General features: G+C 30.4%; 1 pseudogene; it reads right to left on the bottom strand.

Moving 5' to 3' along the window:
• Positions 1 to 1,750: 1,750 nt before the first annotated feature.
• LOC149558954 (L-type lectin-domain containing receptor kinase IX.1-like) lies at positions 1,751 to 3,046 on the bottom strand (annotated as a pseudogene).
• Positions 3,047 to 11,760: the final 8,714 nt, after the last annotated feature.

The following is an 11,760-nucleotide window of genomic DNA, read 5'->3' as shown; positions in this document are numbered from 1 at the left end:
TATCATTTAGTTATGTATTTTTAAAGAACAAAATTTATGAAAAAATAATTCTTAAAAACTTTGTTAGAATAGAAACTACATGGTCTCTACCTTGTCTTGTGATGTATGTAAGAAGTAGGTCCTAGGCCTTGATATAATCTCGAACATTTTGTTCAAATTTTCTCAAATTTATAAATTTCAACCTTATATTAAAATAGATTAAAAAAGTTCAATTAGATCTATCAACTAAGTCTGAAAGATTAATACACATTTAAATGAAATGATGCATCAGGAAATTTAAATTTTATATTTAAGAATGTCTTTTAATTTTTATAAATTTTATTCTACTTATAAATCTCAATTTTAAGGTCTATCAAAATATGAAGAAAATAAAAAAAAATATTTCATGAAATGTTATCTATTTTCTCCTTAATATTTGAAGTTAGGTTTTACTATTAAATTCTTAAATCAAAGATTAGAACATTATATAAATAATATTAAGAAGATATAAGTTTTTTGTTAAAAGAAATTAAATGCGTAGAATTATGTCAATAAGAAAGAATCAAACAAATCTTCTTCTCTTTCAAATACCAATTTATTGCTATATATGCATAGCTTAATTCTTGTCATTTTGATACTGACCATTTTTTATCCTTACATTATAGATATCAGAAAAAAATTAACTATGGATGCTCAACAAAATAATTCTGAGAACACTATCACAAGCCCACTTCTTCCGAACGACTTGGTTCAATCAAGCCAAATTGTTCAAACTTATTTGGATAGATTGGGAACAATCATTTCTGAGTCTTGTAAAAAAATTACAAATGAAATTCATAATGCGAGATTTCATGTTCGAGGTGTCCAAGATTCTCAAATCTTGCAGATGGGACAATATACAAAGGAAATTCATGACGCATGGAAGAAATCATTTGGGTTCTTTGAATTTATCAAAGACATCTGCTATGATGAAGAGCACATGCATGGCGAAAATAACCTTTTCCTCGCTGATGAATTCCACATGTTTTTGCATCACTATAATGAAATCTAGGAGTGATATTATTTGACATTATCAATTTTTTTTATTAATTTGTCTGTTCGATTTATCAATTTTGATGAACGTATGTTATTTTTCCTTTGTCTTAAATAAATTTAGTATTATACATGATATTTTAATCTAAAGTGCAATGCCACTAAATTAATGTGATATTTTAAACCAATTTTATAAAAAATAATTCACTAAATCTACTATTTTTTTAATTTTTGGTTACAAATTTATTTCATAGAAATGAATAAATCAAGTATGAATTTCCAATCGGATCAAGAAAGAAGACAATACCAAATGGAGGAAGAAAGAGCATACCAGAGAGAATACCAGAGAGAGTATTGTAGAGGATGACAAGAACACATGACACAAGCTGAAATAGAAGAAAAAGAAGAAGGAAAAATGAAGTCCAGCGACTAAATTATGCTAGAAGAAGGGCAGGATTGCTAATACAAGAATTGGAATTACAAAATAGGGATAGAATTACTCGTGAATGAACATCCGATGAAGTATCTCATTTTGAAACACAAGGGAGACATGAAGTTGATTTTGAATCAAGTGAGATGTACAATCAAGCATTACTTGTATTTGTGGAAATGAGTCACTAGAATGAAAATTCAAGAATAACAGAGCGTGTTCCTGAAACACCTCATCCTACAAGCCAAAATAGGATAAATTTAGGTGGACAAGGCAACAAAGAAAATATACAAAACCCAACTGTATTTCTTAAGGATAATTTCTATAGATCCCAAATGCAGTTTCGAAAACAACTGGATAGCTTGAAAATGCCACAGATGTGTTATATTTGTCAGGAATGCCAGCTACGAATGAAAGTGGTCCATACATCAGAAGGTCCAATATGCAATAGATGTTGACAAGAAAAGGGAAACAATTGTGCTCTTCAAGGCTGTGATCAATCGGTCGCCTTCCGCAGGGAATTTCTAGTGTAACCACCCCAAAGTTGTACACGTCAGCTTCTGGACTGGTTTTACCTATTATGTAGCACTCTGGAGCAACATAACCCCACGTGCCCACCACCATGGTCGTATGGGAAGACTCGTGGACATGTTCCATCAGTCTCACCAAAGCAAAATCACCAAACTTGGCATTGAAATCAGAATCCAACATTACGTTGTTTTCCTTCACATCTCGATGAACGACGCGCTGGTCCCACTCTTCGTGGAGATACTATGGCTCCAATCCAGAGTATCCTCCTCTTCCCCAAAAATGTGTTTATCACCACTCCCATTTGGCAAGTACTCTAGACCAGAAGTAACTCTCCCTTTTTGTGGCACCATCCTAAAAGCTGAACAAGATTACGGTGTCTCAACCTGCTAATTGTTTGAACTTTGAAGACATACTCCTTTCTTCCTTGTCTCGATCCTTGAGCTATTCTTTTCACAGCCAGCGCGTCTCTGGTGCCGGGCAGGATTCCTTTGTAAACGCTGCCGAAGCCGCCTTGTCGAAGCTTTTCTTTCTCGCAGAAATTTCCTGTCGCGACACTGAGCTCAGCGTAGGAAAAGCTTCGAGGGCCATGAGAACAACATTCGTCCAGCTCTGCATCACTCTCTTCCCTAGCCTTACCTTCTCTTCCCCTTTTTCTAAAATACTGCCACCAGCGAACAACTATGAAGTCACATAGGACCACAACAACAAAGAACACGCATATCAAATAAAATTTCATAGAAAATCTGTTTGCATTGCCATTTCTAAGTAATTCACCAGGAGGTTCGACTTCCCACGAATATTCAGAAGTAAAATTCCAAACTTTTATGGTGTGCGTCTTTGTGTACTCTTCAGTGGCATCCTAATATGTTATTTACAGGGTCTCTGAGGGTAATTTGTTAGCAATTATATTTTGTAGTGCCTTTCATAGGAAGAAGGCTACTGCAATTGTTTGGCCGATTCCATTTCAAGATAGGAACGAACACATAGGCCTCTCTCTTCATTATTATCTTACATGATTAGTACCTGCCGATTTGCTAGTCGAGATGGACCTTCGACGGCCTGTAGGTTTCCCATCTCTCCTTAAGGAATGATGGTCTCCCATGTAATGAGAAGCTCCATGGTGAAAATTGAATTATTCTATTTAAATAGAAATATATGAGAAAAGAATAGACTCTATGAAAGAAATATTGGAAGATTAAGGACTCATTGGTTTATCCTATATTCTAAAAAAAAATTAAGTGGAAAGAAAATTTAAACTTATTTGCATAAGAAATGATGGCAAGTCAAGGTCCTCCCTAAATGATCTACACAAAGTTTACTTAGACCTTGTAAAGTCTAGTTGGCAACTATTAGTATTTAAACATTAAAACAAATTTCCCCTTTTTTTATTGATGAACCACTAGTTATGAAAATAAGAGGAAAGGTCAAAGAACCATACAATGTGGTTTGAGATTTGTCTCATACTTTATTCATGTGATAATTCTATAAGAGGTTCTTCTTGCAACCACCTGTACCGTGTGCTTCTCTTCAACATATTAAAGCCAAGTCAATTAATGACCAAACTTTGTGTCAAGAGTTTGTCTTACTATTGGCTTGAACAATATGGTATTCATGCTTTCAGTAATGATTATGACACAAAATGTGAATGGGATATAAGTAAAATGCATAAATGTTTTATTGATCAAATGCTACAATCTACAGTAAAATACAAGCTCACCATGCTTAACTAACCAAGGCAGACTATTGTCTAGCATATAGATGTCTATCTAGTATGTAGAGTTAAGGCTTTCAAAATTCAGTAGTTGACCTTCCAACAAATGGTGCAAACATGCTACTGCAAAATTTGTCTTCAACCAAGCTTTAAACTTGGATATCCAAATAAACAAAGCCATCATAGTAGCTAAAACTTAAAAAAGCATGACATTCAAGGAAGTAATTGCCATAGCTTGATTCAATACAAAAAAAAATTTGCAAAAGAAGTAGTCATCAATAATTATATATAGTTACAAAACAATAAGAATTGATTTTAGATGGTTTGAGTGTTAAAGTCAATTTTTTCAGTTTCTCTTAGTTGACTGTATAGGTTATGCTAATCATATCAAGGCTATCATGCTATATTTTTTTTCAATGTATTTGTACTCCAAGTTTAGAAAATATGAATTGTTGCATCTTAATTTAATTCCTAATCCAAGCTTGCTATTTTGGAAACAAGTGTTTGATTAAATTTTCTTTTAGAAAGTCTTCCATTGAACTTTCTTGTGTCATAACTTTGTGGACAATGTGTTGGTCTAGGTATTCTCTGTTGAAATCTCTTGTGTCATGCTTTTTTAGGTAATACATTGATCCAAGCATTCTATGCTCATTCTCCAAATCTTTCTTAGCAATTGATGTCTTTTCTACCTCATCTTCAGAATTTTTTGTGTCACTTTAAGATGTCCAAACTTATAAAATAGCATATCTATGCCAATTTTTAAAATAGATATTTGACTAATAGCATAATATAAAGTAGATATTTCTTTCTACTTGGTTTGGCTATCATTCCCCCTACACAACACGCAGTGGATTCACAACAATAAAATAAGCTTCTCTAACTATGGACAAGATGGGCCAGCCAATGATAACATACAATCAGCATACTGTGTTTAATTGTCATACAAGTAAGCAAGAAGAACATAAGTACATATCAGAAATGACCTATTAAGTTGTTTTAGGACAATAAAATGCATTTTTTTTTGTAAAAGAACATTAAATGTTTTACACATTCTTTTGAAACCTTTGGACACGAGTTTCCTACGAAAGAGCATGGTTTTTCTAGCATATCTAGAAACCATATGGGTTACTGTTCTATCTCCTATTTTTTCCTATAATGGGACCCCAAATACATGGAACAAAGGGGTTTCTAGATTTCTCTATCGATATATATTAAGAGAAGAAAAGAAATCTAGCCTTTATGGATTAATCATAAATCATAATATGATCATCTATAAGGAAAGGCCTCTAACTTAAATATTTCTTAGTTTTTCTAGAATTTAAAATTTGCCTTCTTTATTAACAAATGATTATATTGTAAAACCCTCTTAGCAATATCATAATTTGACTTTCTATGGAAAAATTGTCCTCATTATCAATGATTACATTCTTGTAATTCAATTGACATGTATTGTCTTCTCCTTTGCACAGGTTGCTAGGATCCTTTTACTTACAAGACTTCATTTCTTTTCTTTAGTTTCTTCTATGCTATTACTTTAAAAGCGTTTGTTGATCTTGATGGAGCCTACACTTTTACAAAATTAGAGCTCCCATCTTAGCACAATGATTCAAATTATAACAAAAATTGGACATTAAGCATGGAAAAAACATCAAATGTAGAAATGATTCATGAAGTTCATGATGCAAGGGCATCATAGGGACATCTTAAGAAGTCTAGGAACGGAATTGAAGATAATACATACAGCATTGAACTTTAAATTGGATGAAATTTTACTTGTAGGTACTTGTGATAACATGTAAAATGAGGGAAGACTTGACAACAATCATGGCTATAGTGTTGTTCAAGATCGCATGGCTCTTGCAAATGTTAATGGAAGCTTAGCGACATACCAATTTAGTTGTATTAATGAGGAAGGACAAATGGAATCAGTAGGACCTCTGATGGAAATTATAATATCATAGAAACTAGATATACACATATTGTAAATAAATATTATTTTCTATGTGTTAAGCTTTACAGTCTCAGACAATAGGAGTATTTAACATGCTTGACTTGTAAGTATATGTGCACTCTTGTGAAGAGAAACAAGCCTATATATGACATGTGGAGTCAAGAGGGCATGAAGAGGAAATCAAGAATAGTAGAAAAAACATATTCATAGGCTGGCTACAGTATAATAGTTCCAATAATGTCATGCTCTATATGCAATGATTTCATAAAACATATCAATTAATAAAAGGATAGCTCCATTGATGTCTACCACCTACAACACTTAGAAGCCCATGGCAATAGCAGAGTTATATCTTTGTCAAACATACAAGCTCCCACCTACACCTTTACCTTGAATGTCTTAGACTAAATTATTATATCTTTACTCATTTATCTTAGGATGTAGCAGTATAATAGTTCCGGTGTCATGCTCTATATGCAATGATTTCATAAAACGTATCAGTTGAGAAAAGGACAACTCCATTGATGTCTACCAGCTACAACACTCAAAAGCCCATGCCAATAACATAGTTATATCTTTGTCAAACATACAAGCTCAATTATTATATCTTTACTCATTTAGCTTAGGACATAAATATTTAATTTAAACTAGACTAATGTAAGTCCTATAAGGATTATTAAAATTATCTACATTTATTTATCCAAATTACAAAAAATATCAATAATTAGAAATAATTTATGAATAAACAATTTTTAAAAAATTAAACATTTAATGACAAATGAAAATCTATTTTTTATTTTATTTTGAGGCAATATAAGACAAGAGGAAACCTATTTTTTAGTTTGTTTGTTGTTCCATTTGTAATTTAAGGTCCCAATGCTACTTTTATCCCTTACCATTGTAAGAATAGGGCCCCAAAATGTGAGAAATTATGAATCTGCAAACAAAAATGTACTCATTGAGTCTGTTCAGAAAATGTCAACATACATGCAAAAAAATTTGATAGACGGTTGATGTTGGAAAATATTTATTGGCAAAATGCACAAAATCGAATTATACTAGATTCAAAATTTTCCATGTTTGTAAATATTTTGATGTTGTATACAAGGAAAAAAATAATTAAAAAACAAATCTTAAGCAATTCCAAATCGAAATCCATGCAAAGACCTAAGCACGTATATATTTTGTCAAATGCTAAAATGAGCGACAAAATATATTGCATTGTTTTCAAAAATATTATCATCATATGAGCATTTATTTACACTTCAAGAGACTACTTGATGGATTGCAAGTTTTCACGTAAGATATATGGGGATTTCTTTGTAGAGTAAATCATTAGTAGAGCCATGCAAAAATACAAAAATCTAATGAGTTGAGAGAATTTACATCGATTTAATTTATTTTTTATTTAGCTCAATGGGTTTGAAAAACTATAAGAAAGTGGCATGGTTACCAAATAGGATACTAAGAAAAATTAAAAGTGAAACACCAAAAACCTCAATCAAAAAGATAGTAGAACAATTTTTCCTAAAATATGCAGAGTTATTAATTTCAGAAACCAAGAATTCTATTTATTCTAATGAGGGATGGATTCATGTTGAATCACTACTCATGAAACATGGGTCAATAAGTTTGACTCAAAAACTACAAAGTTAAATCTTGATAGCAATATCACACATCAATAAAATTTATCCTATATTATGTAGTGCATACATATTTTTAATTTCATTTTTATTAATTATTCTTATTTTCTCATTAGTCCGTATGCATTTTGCTAGGGGTTTTATATTTTATCTATTAAGAATTTTAAAAGAAAACTATTCCAACCAATGAACAAATGGTAGTTTAAAATTATTAACACATTGTAATGTTTTTTTTATTGCCCAAGCTAGAGTGGACTGGAACGATAAAATAGACAATTGAAATGCAAGAATAATGTAAGATGACTTAATACTTTTTAAATATGACATTTAATACTATAGTTACAACTGTCGTGGGTGAATGCCTTTCCATTTATAGTTCCAGATTGTTCCTAAATTTCTCGTGAATTGTTATAGACCTTTTCGATCTATTCTAGAGTCTACGATGATTTTTCAGTTCCCTACAAACAAAAGTGAAAATTGATTTGATATTTTTTTTTCCTTTTGGGGTCACTATCAAAAGTTATCTGTAATTTTTTGTTGTCATCAAATTTGTAAGTTTTTGACAGATTATTGAAATACAATTTTGTAGATAAATTTGTGCAAGGTTTTCTCCCACTTCCACATTGAGATTGTGTGTTAAGTTGTACAAATATTAGGTTTGCTAAGGATATCTATGGTAGTAGAGCTTAACTCTAGTATGATTTCCCCCATTTCGCAGTGCAGTCTTTAGATTTTATGATAAAGGAGAGGTGATTGCATTGGTTTTTCTATGATTAGAATTCTTAAGTCATTGGTTTTTGTTATTTAAATTTGAAAAATGAAGATTTTTTTATTCTATTTGTAGTGGCTATTTCTTTCATGCCACTCCAAAGTTATTCAACCATTAGGATAACTGTTACATGATGTTGTAGTTTTCCATTTATTTAAACTCTTTTTTCTGTTATAGTCTGTCTCAGTATCTACAGGTTCGGTGATGTATAGGGTATTTTTTTTGGTGGGAGGCAAGTTTATATATATTGTGATTTCTCCATTAAAAAATTTCTCATCTTTTCAAAAGTATTGCACTATATCATATTTTTGAGCTAGAGAAAGATTTTAGATTTGTAATAATAGAGTAAGGATGAATGTATTAGAAGAGTTGATTAAGTGCATAGGTATATGCAATGACCGATGGAGGATTCACTACCTAGTTGGAACATCATGGAGTTTAACATTAACCATCCAATGTGGAGTGCATCATCTAGAATTTGTCATATAGCTTAAAAGGTGTGATACAGTGACAATCACTCTTTGTCATTTGTATTTGGATATCTCACATGGAAGAGAAAATACTCTAGACCAATATGGTGCTATCGATATTTTAATGCTAATCTTGTTTACTCTTTTAACATTTAAAACACTTATGATACACATATAATATTGAGCACCTCGTCCTTATATGATATAATATAAAATTTCACCCGATATTGCTCACTTCGCAACATTTGACTAAATATCTTTAAACCCTCCCAACTAATATTACACTCATCTTGCCAAACTCTAATCTTGGGACACCAGATGGGAAAGTGTTTTCGATATCAAGCGATATGGCATTCTTAGTGGAAATCCTCGTGGATATTCTAACAAAGTACAAAACTGACGTTGAAATTCATGGGCTTCTTGTTTGATATTAAATTTTAGTCTTTTTGAAGGCAAATAGGCATGGTGCAGAAGATGGTGGTTAGCATATAAGTCGAGTCATTTTTATAAAATGTTAAATTCCTCGTTAGTTTGTTGTCTCTATTTTACTTACTGATTTTATGATTCGGCATTCCCTAGAAAACACATTGAAGTTGAGCATTTCTTAATGCAGTCGGTCAGGTGATTACATTTTGACATACCAATGAACACATAGGCCTCTCCGTGTTGCGTTAAATTTCATTATTATTTTTTTACCGATAAGACCTTGGAAATTGTTAGTGATGATGAAACCTCGACGACACACAGGTTCCATCAAGGTCTTGGTTGAGATATGAAGAGCGTGCAAGAGAAATATTTTTGATGTCATCCACTACGAAATTTTTCGTGGAATGCCTTTGGCCATTACGAACGAAAAACATCGAACAGGTTGAAACACTCAGGGGTTCTTGTTGTGACGTTCAATGAGTTCATTCTTTTTCGAGGCAAATAGGCATGGTCCACAAATGCCGGATATCATAGACATCCATTTTTTCATATAGTATTTTAATGCCTCGTCAATTTGTTTTCTCTAAGAGGCGTTAATTAAGCCGAGAGGCTTGTACAATGGGAGCACAGTTTGTTGTAAACAATCTAACATTTTGAAAAAAATTGATAGGTAGTTGAACAGTTATACCACGTCCTTTATTGAAATTCCATTCAGACTTGACCAGCAATGCTTAACACTGACGCTTCTCATTCCCTCATTAACTACACTATATTTTTGGTTTGAACGCTTCGATATTTCCAAACACTAAACATGCGTCCTGCGAGTCCGTAATTGCAAACATCAGGACCAGTCAGGTCGTCATCAAAAAACAATTTATTGCTGACAGTGTGAAGACACATTTAGATGTTTCTAAATATATTTCTTAATAATTCACTCGAGCAAGAAGAAAGCCAATACTCTGTTATGACAAGAAAACCAAATGTCTTGCCTTATGCTCCATTTTTACGCATTACATGTTTTCAATTCTTTGAAGTTGAACCATCACACATCAACATTATATATGGCAAGAGCCTATTTTCTTTTTTATTCAACATTGTATTGAACAATAGGATCGATATTCTGATTTCTATTCAACATTGGATTGAGTAACAGGATCAATATTATGATTTCTATTCAACATTAGATTGAGCAACAGGATCATTATTCTGAGTATGTATGTTTATGTGTTTTGATTTCTTCTATTTTTGAAACTTTTATTGTGTTATTTTTTCTTATTTTCAAAGCTCTATAATTTCCTTAATTTTTCTTAGAAACTTTGATAGAATAGAAATTCTTCTCAATTAGAAACATTGTAGATTTGTATTTCTTCCATTTTAGAAACTTTTATTGTGTAGTTTTTTCCTATTTTGAAATCTGCATAGTTTCATTAAATTTTCTTAGAAACTTTGTTATATTAGAAATTCTACTCAATTGCAGATTTCTTTCTATTTCTTTCACTTCATTCAAAACATTAGATTTTTAGAATTTAGATATTATAGTATTAATTAATCTGACTTCTTCATTAGATTATTTGAATCAATGATTATATTCCTCTATCTATTATTAAAATAACATTACAAAGCTATTTTAAAATAACATTAATAATGGTAATTGTTTGCAATTTTTATAATTATATGTTTTAATTTTTAATTTTTATTAATGAGTAGTAATATTTTTAATAGATAGATCAATTTTAATATATAAAATTTTAGATTATACTATTTTTCATGTTATATTGTTAAAATTGAAGTATGCTCTCAAATTATTGATATTAGAAAACGTTTTAAATTTGTTTAGATTTATTTACTATGTGGATAATTGTTTGCAATTTTTTATAGTTATATGTTTTAAAAATTTTAAAATTCATTTAAATAAATAATTTGTTCTCGAGAAATATATTAGTATAAAATTATGATTTAGTTAAATTAATATTCAAAATATTTTAGCAAGAATAAAAAATGTAGTAGTAGATGGGTTCAACGTTGTTTTTAGATTTGATCCTGTAATATTTCAAATCTTTATATAAGTGTTGCATTCTATGAACTATCATCATCATGTTGAAGAGTAGTAGATAGATTTTAGATCAACTAATTATATAGTATGGGTCATGTGAACTATTATCATGATGTTAAATAAAAGTAGATGAGATTTATATCAATTATAGCTCCTACAACTAGAATAATTTTTAATCAACAAATTATATGCTATAGGTCCTATGAACTATTATTGTACTATTAAATAAAAGTAGATGGATTTGAGATTAGCTAATTATACTATTATAGGTTTTATCAACTACTATCATGATATTAAATAGTAGTAGAATAATTTAGATAAGCTCATTATACATCATGAAGCAATTTAAATCTAATACTTTAAGGAAACTCTTTAATAAAAATAGGAGTTGTTTTTTTAAGAAATAGAAAATTTATTTGAAACCAATCCATTATATAGTTTATCAAACATCCAAGTTTAGATAAATAAACATAGATACACATGTACAATTATAATTAATTTATATATTTATAATGCATGACACATTAAGTTGTATGAATGAGTAGTAATCTTTTTAATAGATAGATCATTTTTAATATATAAAATTTTAGATTATACTATTTTTCATGTTGTATTGATTGATCAATATTATTGTATTGTTGTTATGCATCTTTTGAGAATAGACTGATGGGAAAATAATTTTTTATTGCTTGATAATAAAAGAAAGTTTAAAATTATAGGTATCATTTAGTTATTTATTTTTAAAGAACAAAATTTATGAAAAAT

This window comes from Cupressus sempervirens, chromosome 5 (genome assembly GCF_028749045.1).
Source record: "Cupressus sempervirens isolate cs-2001-9-10 chromosome 5, ASM2874904v1, whole genome shotgun sequence".
NCBI classification, from domain to species: domain Eukaryota; kingdom Viridiplantae; phylum Streptophyta; class Pinopsida; order Cupressales; family Cupressaceae; genus Cupressus; species Cupressus sempervirens.
Note: the sequence above shows the minus strand (reverse complement) of the source record. Positions and strands in the feature narration are given on the sequence as shown.